This window comes from Salvelinus sp. IW2-2015, linkage group LG36, assembly GCF_002910315.2.
Source record: "Salvelinus sp. IW2-2015 linkage group LG36, ASM291031v2, whole genome shotgun sequence".
Taxonomy (NCBI): domain Eukaryota; kingdom Metazoa; phylum Chordata; class Actinopteri; order Salmoniformes; family Salmonidae; genus Salvelinus; species Salvelinus sp. IW2-2015.
Genome location: NC_036875.1, coordinates 8,578,001 through 8,590,528, shown reverse-complemented (window position 1 = coordinate 8,590,528; position 12,528 = coordinate 8,578,001). Strand labels below are relative to the sequence as shown.

Genomic DNA, 12,528 nt, shown 5'->3' with positions numbered 1-12,528 from the left:
ATGTTAAGAAAATACTAACTTTTCAATCAAAAACTAATTGTCACCCAGGCTACAGAACAGTCTAATCGTCTCTAGTCTGTGGGAGATTTTTCACTATCACTAAGTGTTGTTGCCATCGTTGACCTTGGGTGTCAGAATGCACCTCACTCTCTAGAGTTTCCCCATTCATTAATCTCCCTCCCTGTAACATCTCCATTGGATGCCTTTATCCATTCGACAAGCTCCCTCTTGACTAGACAGGAACACCCCGTCATAAGTATCACCCACAGACGACCCCTAGTCAACAAGCTGCTCTCCCCCCTTTCCCCTCCCTTTCCCCTCTCGAACCCGCTCTTTTGTCAGCCGCCTTTGACAAAACAGACCTGAAACTCGAGCCGTTGTAATGGATGCTTCCGCCTGGCTGCCAAGCCCTTGTTTCTCTTTTGTCTGGCCCTTTTTTTTGTGCACCGGGCTCTACAGCGGCCATCAACGTTTTCCCGAGAAGGGGCAGAGAGACGTGAAAAATGAAGTGATTACAAAGCTGCTCTCTGCCGCATTGAGTCAGAAAATAAGAGCATTGTGTCAGTTATTTCTCAATTTCCTCCCGCCTTTGTCCCAGTGGATGGATTATGACTTGCCCAGGCTTTTCTCTAATGGCTATTATGCATCAAGTCGAACTGGGCCATTCATCAAAAATGATTGGTTTCATGAGTTCGTATTCCGATAAATGTGGCCAATTACAGTAGCTTGGATACATGTTGAGAAGATGAAGGCTGTAATTGAGAGTTGGAGGCTGTGTGTGTGTGTGTGTGTGTGTGGTGTGTGTGTTTGAGTGGGGATGGTTGTATAGGCCTACCCAGTGTTTCCCCACCGCTGCTAAATTGCTGCAACCACCCCCCAAAAAATGTATACAAAAAATAATATATATTTCTTCCGGGACAAACTTTTAAATGGATAGTTGTTGGCTCAATGACTGGAAGTCTATGGGAACAGCTAGCATGTCATGTCAATGCTAGTAGCAATGCACCCCCCCCCCCCCCCGCTGCGACCACTGTTGCTCCCTAGGGGTACACTGGGCCCTACCTATAAATGTTTGTGACAATGCCGACATGAATATGCAGATGAGCATTATCATACCCCATAGGGAGTAGAGTTCACAAGTGTACTGCGTGTGCAGTGTGTTTGTGTGAGTGCTTGAGAGTGGATATTTCTGTCACAATCAGCGGTGGGATACGATGCCTAATTTAACCTCACAGTCCCTCTCTTGCATATGTTCCAGCTTGTGTGTGTGTGTGGATACGATAACGTGTGATGTGGATGCGTCTGGGGAGTTGCTTCATTTAACTGTAGCGTCACTAGTTCCCTGGTCTCGGTGAATGACAGGATACGCTGCTCTATTTCTAGAATGTGTTTTTAAGCCAGGATGATGTCATCCTATGTATTTGCCATCCTCTGTAGCGTTCTCTCCACTTTTATTATGAATGGAGTTACGAAGCAAAGACATCCGGGGCAGGGCTTCACAGCGCCATAAATCAAATAAAACAACGTCCTAAAASCTCATAACGGATTACCATAACCACGCAGTGAGTTATAATATGTCTTGAATGACACTGCCACTAATGACACGATACCTGTCCATACCATGCCGTGTCGGGTCGTTGCGATTTACCACGATGCCAATGTCACAACCTTATTACGCAAAAAAATGGCTCATGACAAACCACAAGATATCGACCAAACTTTCAAGCTCGCCATGATCTTACGAGCACGGTGGCATCAAATTCACGTGGCATCAAATCAAGTTGCCAATGTCTGGAGCATCTTCTGCTGTGCCGGCATCACTCCCCTCGCGCCGAGTACGCGAGTTTGTCCACCACAAGCAGACGGGGCGGTGCGATAAGGCAGGAAGAGCACCTTGGTGAGGGCCTGGAATGCTGAGGCCCTTCTCCATCTCCTCCACACACACTTGGGCCGTGATAAGACACGGTGGATGGAGAGTGGCTGCTTCAGACACGTCGTGCAGCTGTCATGTGGACTGCACCACTCATCCCACCCTAGCCTCATTTTGGTCGGCTGAGCAGCTCACTTAAGTGCGGCACAGTGCTTTTTTCCTCCTCTCTTTCTTCTCCCAGCTAAATGGGAATCATTTTGCTCGTAGATTCATTTTTTTGATTGAGCTCAGTCCCCGTCGTTGCGACATAACCGAGTGCTAGCAAGCAGCAGTATTTGCGTTCATTTAAATTTTATGAACACTGTACTGAAGTAATGTTCCTGTCGTTCCCTTTGTGTCGCCGTTACATCCACTTCCATGACATATTGCGTACGTTGAGCCGAATCGTCTACTCGAATACAGTGCCTAGTGAAAGTCTACACACCTCTTTCACAGTTGTCACATTTTACATTGTATTTTTTTGTCTCCATCCAGATCTATACGGCTTGCTCCACATTTTCAAAGTGAAGGAAAAAGTAACCCCCGCCCCTTACCAACTCTGCACAACTCTTAGGGCAACATGTATCCATTGTTTTTGTCAAAATTGCTCAAGCTCAGTAAATTTGGTTGGGAATCATTGTTGAGGAGCAATATTCAAACCTTGTCTCAGATTTGTAAGCAGATTTAAAGTCAGGACTGAGACTGGACCCCTTTCTGGTGTGTCTTTGGTATTACAATTGTCTCACTGAAGAATAAAACTCTATCTCAGGGTTAGGTATCCAGAAGATTGATGCAATGTTCCTGTAACGTTTTACCTGGGCTTTGCTCCTTTCATATTTATTTTGATCCTGACAAACTCCCCAGTCCCTGCTGGTGACATGCCATGACGTGATACTGCCCAGTCCCTGCTGGTGACACGCCATGACGTGATACCTGTCTCTTATACACATCTAGATGAAGAATAAAACTCTATCTCAGGGTTAGGTATCCAGAAGATTGATGCAATGTTCCTGTAACGTTTTACCTGGGCTTTGCTCCTTTCATATTTATTTTGATCCTGACAAACTCCCCAGTCCCTGCTGGTGACATGCCATGACGTGATACTGCCCAGTGCCACCACAGTACTTGAAAATACAGAAGGTTTCACTCCTGTAACATGGGGCATCAAATAACAGACTGACATTCCGGTTGGCATGCTGAAGCTCGTCTCCTATGCCCATCTCGCCACCTGCCCGGGCACTGCCTTACGGCACTGGTTGCTTTCAGATCAAGTCCCTACTTGATTGTGATTTGTTCAGGTGCCAAGTATCCAATGTACTCATAGCTAAGGTAGCCCTATTCAAAAGGAGCCATCTTGTCCCTGCTTGGTTTCCAACCACTCCCGTTTCAGGTACATTCCAGTCTCCTTGGGCGTTACGAATATGGACCACCACACATGTTTGGCAGACAATCATTTTGTGGTGTCTTGAACTTTTGGTTGTTGGTGGTCTTGCCTTTCACACTGCTGGAGTGGGGGTCAGAGCATCTGGGCAAGTGGATACTTCTGCACTTGGCATGGGTGTTTGTGAAATTCAGACACTTCCTGTAAGGCTCAGTATTGTTTTATCTAGCTTTACTGACATCTGTGTTTTACAGGAAGAACAGTGTCATTATAATACTCATACTGATATTCTCTCTTTCAGGCATGAGCTCTGACGCCTGTTCGTAGGACCTTGAAACTTCATCAAAGATCTGCATCACTCCGCTGACTGCCCAGAGCCACGGTAAGTTGAACAGATTGTAGTTCACTTCACAAACCTTATGTAGCTCCAAGTGCATGGAGCTAAACTCTCTAGAGTTTCCCACCACGAAACTCTAGCACACAGCTATTCTTGAATATTCCAACAATTCAGACTGTTTATTGGTGAAGGTCGCTGTGACTGCTCCAAGGCTACCCTGTGAATGCTGTTTGACTAAAGACATTGCGGGATTTTGATTTCTTTGAATGCTCAAATTGTCGACCCTGACCCAGCTCGTGCCTGAGAGACATGACTTTAAGCTTGCAGATCACTTGGAGAATCTGCAGATTCTATCAATCTTCAAATAATGTGTGACTGTAACTGCTAGGTTTTGCTCAGTATAAGACTCGAGCTGCAGTGTCTCTTTCCGGGCCTTTGAGTGACATGGCTTGACATTGGCAACAAGAGGACCCACAATCGTCTCTCTTTCACTCTGCAACAGGACCCAGCCCCTTCAACAATTAAACCCATTAATATGTAAAAAGGCAGACAATATGAATATCATAACCCTATGTTAGGTTACACAAAGGCTTTCCTAAGGCTGCCTTAGTGAAGGTAACGCTATAGCCAACACAGGGGTTGCATTACCAATGCCTGATACTTTAATAATGAAGGGTGTCTATTAGGGCTTTCCCTGCCCCCCKAAAAAAATATTGGCTGAAATTTTAAAACATGTATTTTTCCATATATAGATGCACCCTATGTGTTTGAATACAATCAACTATATGCACTGAGCTTGTCTGATGCTTTAAGCGCACTGTTTGATCAAATAATTAAGACACACAAATGACTCAAGAGGGAGCCCGATGGCCATGCTGTGTTAAAAAACAATGACAGTGAGTTCCTGTGTGACTGGCGCACATTGTCTTTCTCTCCTCCCTGCTGCACCGAGCAGGCACCACAGCACAGCAAGTCTTTATCGCGCTGTCTGTGCTGAAGCTGCAATATTACAGCCATTTAGTTTCTTACTTGTATCTCTGACTGAAAAGTTCTGTTACCGAAATACCTCATTTGTTTAGGAAAAACATTCCCTATTCCCTCAACCCTTGCTCTCTTCGTGAAACATGTATGCAAGCCTATTATAATCACACCAATAAATTGGTTTTTAACAAACTCCGTAATACGTGACAGCAAAATGGATGCGGAGGACGTGAAAAAGAAACTCAAAACGGGCGAATGTTTATTGGTTGCTTAGGAGGGAAAGGGGAAGTCAGATCTGTGGAAGACATTTGACTTAGTTGTGGAAACTACTGGAGATCCAGATAAAGGAGGGTACAGGAGCAAGCGCTGCATGAATATTTTGTGCCAAACAGACTCTGTTAGATTACTTTTTTCATTTTTAATATGACAATTTGGAACAGTATAAACAACACTAAATAAATTAGAAATGTACCAGAGAATCTGTTCTAACTCAAAAATATATAGAAAGCTTTTATTACAGCAAAGACTAACATGCCAGTTGCATTCATTCGTGAATTGCAGTTTATTTATTGCATAGGCTAATTATCCAAAGCTCCCTTTGTTATTTCATTTGAAAACTAAAATGCTTGGTTGCATTTCAAAGCATGAATGACTGGTGTGATGAATGATTCATTGATCGATCCAGTGGCCTATATATTGAAATATATATTGAAATATAGGCCCAAGTAAGTTACGGTAGGTATCAAGACTAAACAGGACGCACACTATAGGCCTTCAGCTCGATGGTGGGTATACAAGGCTACTACTATAGGACGCCATATAGCGATAATGACATGACTTATTATAATGATGATGATAATAACAATTGTAATTATAACAATAAGAAGGAGATCAAGAAAAAGGAGGGTATAAGAGCGAGAGCTGCGTGCATTATTATGTGTGACAAACAGGTGCTGTCTTTTAGATGACAACAATGTTGTACCCATTTGGAACAGTGTGAACAACACTAAATAAATCACAAGTAATACCTGTTCTAACACTTTTCATATACCTGTTCTAACACTTTTTTTAAATTTTTTACAGCCTTTATTACAGCATAGCGAAGATTAAAAACGGAATTTGTGAAATTGCTTTAGCCGACATTTTTGAGGTTGCGTGAGGCTTGGTGCTCAATGAATCAGTAGGCTATTAAACTGGCAACAGAAACAGGATCTGTTTTATTTCTGTAGATATATATATATTAGTGATTTACAAAGCCAGACACATTTAACAGTTAGGCTATTGATTATAGACCTAATTAAGTTGGGGTTTCCTCTCTCTSTTACGGCTCTCGTTGGTGGTATGAAGAGTGGACCAAGGCGCAGCGTGGTAAGTGTTCACGATTCTTTTATTTCAAAAAACACTCAAACAAAATAACAAACGTGAAAACGAAAGCGCACAGTTCTGTCAGGCAGAAACACGAAACAGAAAACAAGATCCCACAACCTAATGGTGGGAAAAAGGGCTGCCTAAGTATGATCCCCAATCAGAGACAACGATAGACAGCTGCCGCTGATTGGGAACCACACTCGGCCAAAAACAAAGAAACAGAAAACATAGAATGCCCACCCAAATCACACCCTGACCTAACCAAATAGAGAAATAAAAAGGCTCTCTAAGGTCAGGGCGTGACACTCTCCTCACTTTTCTTAGACAATTAAGGCTGTTTCCTCGTCTCTACGCGCCGCTGCTGCCTCTGCGACCGCTGTCCATCCCGGGAAAAAGCGCATTTGTTATAAAATAATATCATATTTATTAGTGTTGCACCATTATTTTTACATAATATAACCATTTACATTTTAGTAGCACATGTCTTAGTGCCAGTAATGGCCTCCGCAATGGATTAGTCCACTGAGACCGGCGCGACTCAGACAGGTGTCTTGTGCCGCATAAAAAATATATATGCGACTGCTCGACTAAAGAAATCTCAGTCTACCAACTGCCTATTGACCAAACAATCGACCAGACGACTAAATGGGGTCAGCCCTAAATGGGGTCAGCCCTAATGTCCATATGACCGGCGCAACTATGAGCGCCGTATCATAAAACGCCAGTGTGCGTTATACCAAATGATGGTAACCTGCGTCATCCAGTGCTCTCGGCTTAGAAAAACAGAATAATCTTTTTTGATATTTTCTCTCAGGTCTTAGAGGATAAAAATTCCGGCTCTACCCAGTTTCTATTTTTGGAATGCTCAACTAGCAGGGGGCCCGGATTCCTATTTTTCTCCCCCTGGTGGAAATCCAAACCCTGTTAGGTTGATTAGGGCTGTAAGTTTAGCTATTATCAAGATGAGAATTATTGTCTTTTCCCTCCCGTTTTTTTCCCTGTGGAGTAGGTTCTCTGCTTAGTATTTCCTTGTCTAACCTTCCAAGGCACAGATGTCTACTACAGACCGAGGTGTCGTTGATGCCTGCTGACATTTGGCACCCTCCTCTCTCTACTTTAGAAAACACCCTCTTTTTCTCAGCATAGCGCTGCGAGGGAGGAACTGTCCAGAGAGGAGGAACTTGGGCTCTGAGACGTCCGCGCGCTCTCTGGGGGAGAGCGGAGTGCTGACTGAACACCCAGTCTGTTCAGCAGCTCCCGGTGCGGTGGCTGTGGCACGGGCGGCGGTGCCTGGCAGTGTTCAGGTGACGGTGTTAAACTGGCAGCGTTAAGGGGCAGAGATTGTCATTCTTTTGTATTGTCCTGTGGCAAATCTCCCTCAGCCCCATCAGGAGCTCTGCTGGTTGGAAACCTGTGTGATCTCTCTCTGCCGTGGCCTCTGTCTTCCATTCTCTCTCTCCCTCACCTATCTCCACTGGCAGATATAGGCACATACATACAGACGTCGGGGCCAGCACCGGTCATGATGAATTCCACTAGTGGCGACTCGTGATTTTTAGAGAAATTACCTGGGAGGGGTGTGTGATGGTCACACTGCTGATGTTCATCTTGGCAGGGAAAGGGCCTGTGGTGTCCTTTCTCCGTCTGCTCCCCCCCCCCCCCCACCTTAAACCTCCATTACAGTAATGAGTCTTTACTGCAGCATCGGCAAAACAGTTGCAACACACTGGGTTAGTCAACACAGTGAGTCAATGAGTCCCGCCACAGGCAAGCACAGCAAGCTGGGACAGTGCACAGGATGCTGGCAAATGCTGACGGAGGTACTGTAGTGGCATGTAGTCATAGTAGACAGGCGGACAGATAGGAGGACAGAGAGCGAGACAGGCGTATAAGCAGGCAGACAGACAGGCAGGCGTATAGACAGACCGAGATCGTCCTACAAGATTAAGTCACGGTCCAGCTATTTCTGTGCATACAGTTTGTATGTGTATGTCTGTGCATACTGGCCCAGTCAGTGCTCTCCTCAGGTGTGCACTGACGGATGGCGAGGAAGATGAAAAATGCGAGGCAATTCTTCATGGGACCGCTTCTCTTTATTTAAATGAGTTGTATTTCCCCCCCCACTACAGAGATAACATTTTTTGATGAATTAATCTTCACAAGATGTCTTGCAGTGTGCGGGCGGTGATATTTCATTTATGACAACGGTAAAGATTGTTGTTAATTTGTAGGCAGCCTGCTGGGGGAATCGTTAGAACCGAGACCCGTCTCACCTTGGGCTCTGTTCACTCTACTTAGGTTTTGAACAGAGGGAAGGTGTGTGTGTGTGCGTGCGTGCTTTCATATGACGCATTCATTAATTTTCACAGCTCTCTTGCTAACTCACTCACTCACACACACCTTGCTAACTCACACTCTCTCTATATTCCAGCCAGGCATTTTATCAGACCAAATGCAGCCATTTTCCGCTACATATGTTTTCAGTTTCTCTTCTTAACCTCTCTGGGATATGTGGGATGGTAGCGTCCCACCTGGCCAACATCCAGTGAAAATGCAGAGTGCCAAATTCAAATAAATTACTATAAAAATGTAACTTTCATGAAATCACACATTCAATATACCAAATTATAGCTACACTTGTTGTGAATCCAGCCAACGTGTCAGATTTCAAAAATGCTTTACGGCAAAAGAAAACAATGCTATTCTCTGAGGATAGCACCCCAGCTAACAATCACAGACCATCATATTTCAACCCTCCCGGCGCGACACAAAATGCAGAAATAAAGATATAATTCATGCCTTACATCACAAATGGTCCTTTTGTTCGATTAATTCCGTCGATATATATCCAAAATGTCCATTTATTTGGCGCGTTTGATCCAGAAAAACACCGGTTCCAACTTGCACAACGTGACTACGAAATATCTCAAAAGTTACCTGTAAGCTTTGTCCAAACATTTCAAACTACTTTTGTAATACAACTTTAAGTATTTTTTAACGTGAATAATCGATAAAATTGAAGACGGGATGATCTGTGTTCAATACCGGAGGAAAACAATGTGTAGCATGCTTTCTGGTCACGCACCTCTAACAAACAGTACACTTCACTGGAGCCTCATTCTGAACATTGCTACTTCTTCATTTCTCAAAGGAAAAACCTCAATCAATTTCTAAAGACTGTTGACATCCAGTGGAAGCGATAGGAACTGCAGGAAGGTCCCTTAGAAATCTGGATTCCCATTGAAAAGAGAGTGACAAAAAAAAAAAAATCTGAATGGTTTGTCCTCTGGGTTTTGCCTGCCAAATAAGTTCTGTTATAGTCACAGACATGATTCAAACAGTTTTAGAAACTTCAGAGTGTTTTCTATCCAATACTAATAATAATATGCATATATTAGCATCTGGGACTGAGTAGGAGGCAGTTTACTCTGGGCACGCTTTTCATCCAAACGTGAAAATGCTGCCCCCTATCCTAGAGAYGTTAAGTGGAGAGGAAGAGCAGGATAAGGCCTAGTGACTCAGACTTATGTAAAAGCTTTGACTCGCGAACACTTTAGGCCTCTGCTTCGTCTTCGTATTTGGCTTGGTCAACTGCAGTCACGTGGGGAGAGTTAGAGTGTGGGGATCCATTTCAAAGGGAAAATATGATTGGATACCATCTTTTAGGTCTTTGCTTCGGAGATGTTTGTTAGATTGTTATTGCCGTGCTTGATTTCCGAATCTTACAGGCGTACAAATGTCATACCGCCCGAACATAACCTCCCCTGATATTGTGATGGMGCGAGGTACGATATTTGTGTGTCTAACTTTCGCACTCATCATTATTCACGTTTCATTCAGGACTCTCCATAATCATGGGAGCATCCACATGAATGTAAAACAGTTTAGAAACAAATTATATTGTGATTTACAATTAAAGGGACTCCAAAATGACAAAATACATGATGTACCATTAATTTTTMGGGGGAAACAACATATGAAACACAACCAAAACAAATAGCAAATGCATCCAACAAGTCGGTAGGGTCACAACCTTGATGTAGTCATTGCGTGCTGTTAATATGGGACCAAATACTTAACTTTTTACTAATTTAATACACATATAAGTGAATTTGTCCAAATAGTTTTGGTCACTGTATATATGTAGTATTTTTGTTGTCTCTTTCCAGCATATCTCTTATTTTGGAAGTCCAGGGAGCAGGTAGCTGCCTAATGGCGGCCATTCAGCAGCCTGATGGTCTAGAGGTAGAAGCTATTGGCCAGTCTTACATTTTTTGTTGTTGTTGCCATGATTCTCCTATACTGCCCGCGTCTGAGTGATGGAAGCAAGTAGAACAGGCCGTGGCTCTGGTGGTTGAGGTCCTTAATGATCTTCTTGGCCTTCCAGTGACATCTGGTGTTGTAGGTGTCCTGGAGGGCAGGCAGTGAGCACCCAATGGTGCAATCGGCTACCCGTACCACCCTCTGTAGCACCATGCGGTCAGCGGCGGTGGAGTTTCCGTACCAGGCTGTGATACAGCCCGACAGTATGCTCTCGATGGTGCTCCTGTAGAACACTGTGAGGGCCCTCGAGGACAGGCCAAATTTCTTGGTTGAAAAGACGCTGTCGTGTCTTCTTCATCACCGTGTCCGTGTGGATTGACAATTTTAGCTCCTTGGAGATGTGTACGCCAAGGAACTTGACGTTTTTCACCTTCTCCACGGCGGTCTGTTGATGAGGATGGGGTGTGCCTAGCCTGGTTCATCCTGAAGTCCACAATCAGCTGCTTTGTGTTGCCGACATTGAGGGAGAGGTTGTTTACCTGGCACTACACCGTCAGAGTGCCTACCTCCTCTCTATAGGCCGTTTCGTCATTGTTGGTAATGAGGCCTACTACTGTTGTGTCATCAGCGAACTTGACGATGGAGTTGGAAAACCTGTGTGTATACAGGGAGTACACGAGGGGACTGAGGACACACCCTTGTGGGGCCCCCATGTTGATGATCAGTGTGGAGGAGGTAATGTACCTCTCAAAGCACTTTATGATGACGGAAGTGAGTGCTACGGTCGGTAGTCTATCAGTTCAATTACTTTCCCTTTCTTGGGCACAGGGGTAGATAGTGGACATCTTGAAGCAGGTGGGGATAACGGCCTGAGCTAGAGAGAGATAGAAAATGTCAGAAAACACAACAGCTAGCTGGTCTGCACTTGCTCGGAGGGCAGCTCAGAGTTGTTATGCTCGAAACATGAGGAAAGGGTGTCTAGGTCGTCCAGTAAGGTGGCGTTGTTGTCCGCGACGTGACTGGCTTTTATTTTGTAATCCGTGATCGTTAAAAAGCCCCTACCACATACGCCTCGTGTCCGACCCGCTGAATTGCTCCTCCATTTTGCCCCTATACTTATGGACCCCAGGAAGAGTAGCAGCTGCATGTGCAGTAACTAATGGGGATCCTCATAAACTACACTGAATTTGAAAAGCATCGCAAGCGACAGGCTGATTAGGACATGTACAGACACGCGCACACACACACACGTACAACGAACAAGCGCGCACACAACGAACAAGCACGCACACAGACACACACACTTTTCAAGAAGAAGCTCAGGTGGCTGTGAGTGTAGCTGGCTGCCGGGTTTAATGCTCTGTGGCTGATCACATTCCAGCTGGGACTAGCACAACACCCCATGTGTTAGTAACGTATGTGTCTCTGTGTGTGCCGGTGCGTGTTCACATGAGGGCCTCGTGTCAGTAGGCTTACAGTATACTGTAATATTATGTGTGTTTGTCATACTGTCTGTGTCCGTGAATAGTGGCAAATGTGTAAAGTGTATGCCTGTGTGCCAGCGTGTGTAGATTGTGTGTAACCAGATCTGTGTGAGAGGGCATACCTCTTGCTAGGGGGTCCGAGCACACGGCTAGCCAGCCTGCCACTCCTGCCTCTGGCACCACACAGACTGGCAGCTCCAGACCACTTTGTCACCCCCATCCCCCTGTCTTTCTCTCCCGCCCTCTTCCATCCCTCTATCCCCTCTTCCCATCCCATACCTAGTCAGTTGTCCAACCGAATGTATTCAACTGCAATGTGTCTTCCGCATTTAACCCAACCCCTCTGAATCCATCCCCTCACCCCACTCCCTCATTCTCTCCTTCTCCACCTCCTACAGTCTCTTTTTCCCCCTCTCTCCACCCTGGTTGTGATTGTGGTCTAAGCTAAGGCTGGCTGACTCAGACCTTCACACACACAACACACACACACACAACACACACACACACACACCACACACACACACACACACACACACACCACACACACAACCCACACACACACAACACACCACACACACACACCCACACACACACACACACACACACACACTGAAAGCAGGGGCCGGTGGCGAGTCACATGCAGAGCACAACACTTAGCTCCTCAATAGCCTGCAGTAGTTCATAGTGATTTGATCGTAGCCCCTATGTTCATAAGCGTAGATTCCAAGGTCATTCGCATCAACGATACAATGTTTTTTTTTTAGGTTGCTTAGGAATGTCAGAATTGCTGACCAGTTAACACAGC

General features: G+C 45.0%; 1 protein-coding gene across 4 annotated transcripts in view; it reads left to right on the top strand.

The window, feature by feature from the left end:
• The window catches only part of adarb1b (adenosine deaminase RNA specific B1b), a 175,896-nt gene that overhangs the window by 60,828 nt on the left and 102,540 nt on the right, over window positions 1–12,528 (top strand). For all 4 annotated transcript variants that reach the window (XM_023981539.2, XM_023981541.2, XM_023981537.2 and 1 more), the window contains exon 2: window positions 3,592–3,672. The gene's annotated coding sequence lies outside the window, so the exon portion shown is untranslated. The remainder of the gene's footprint in view (window positions 1–3,591; window positions 3,673–12,528) is intronic.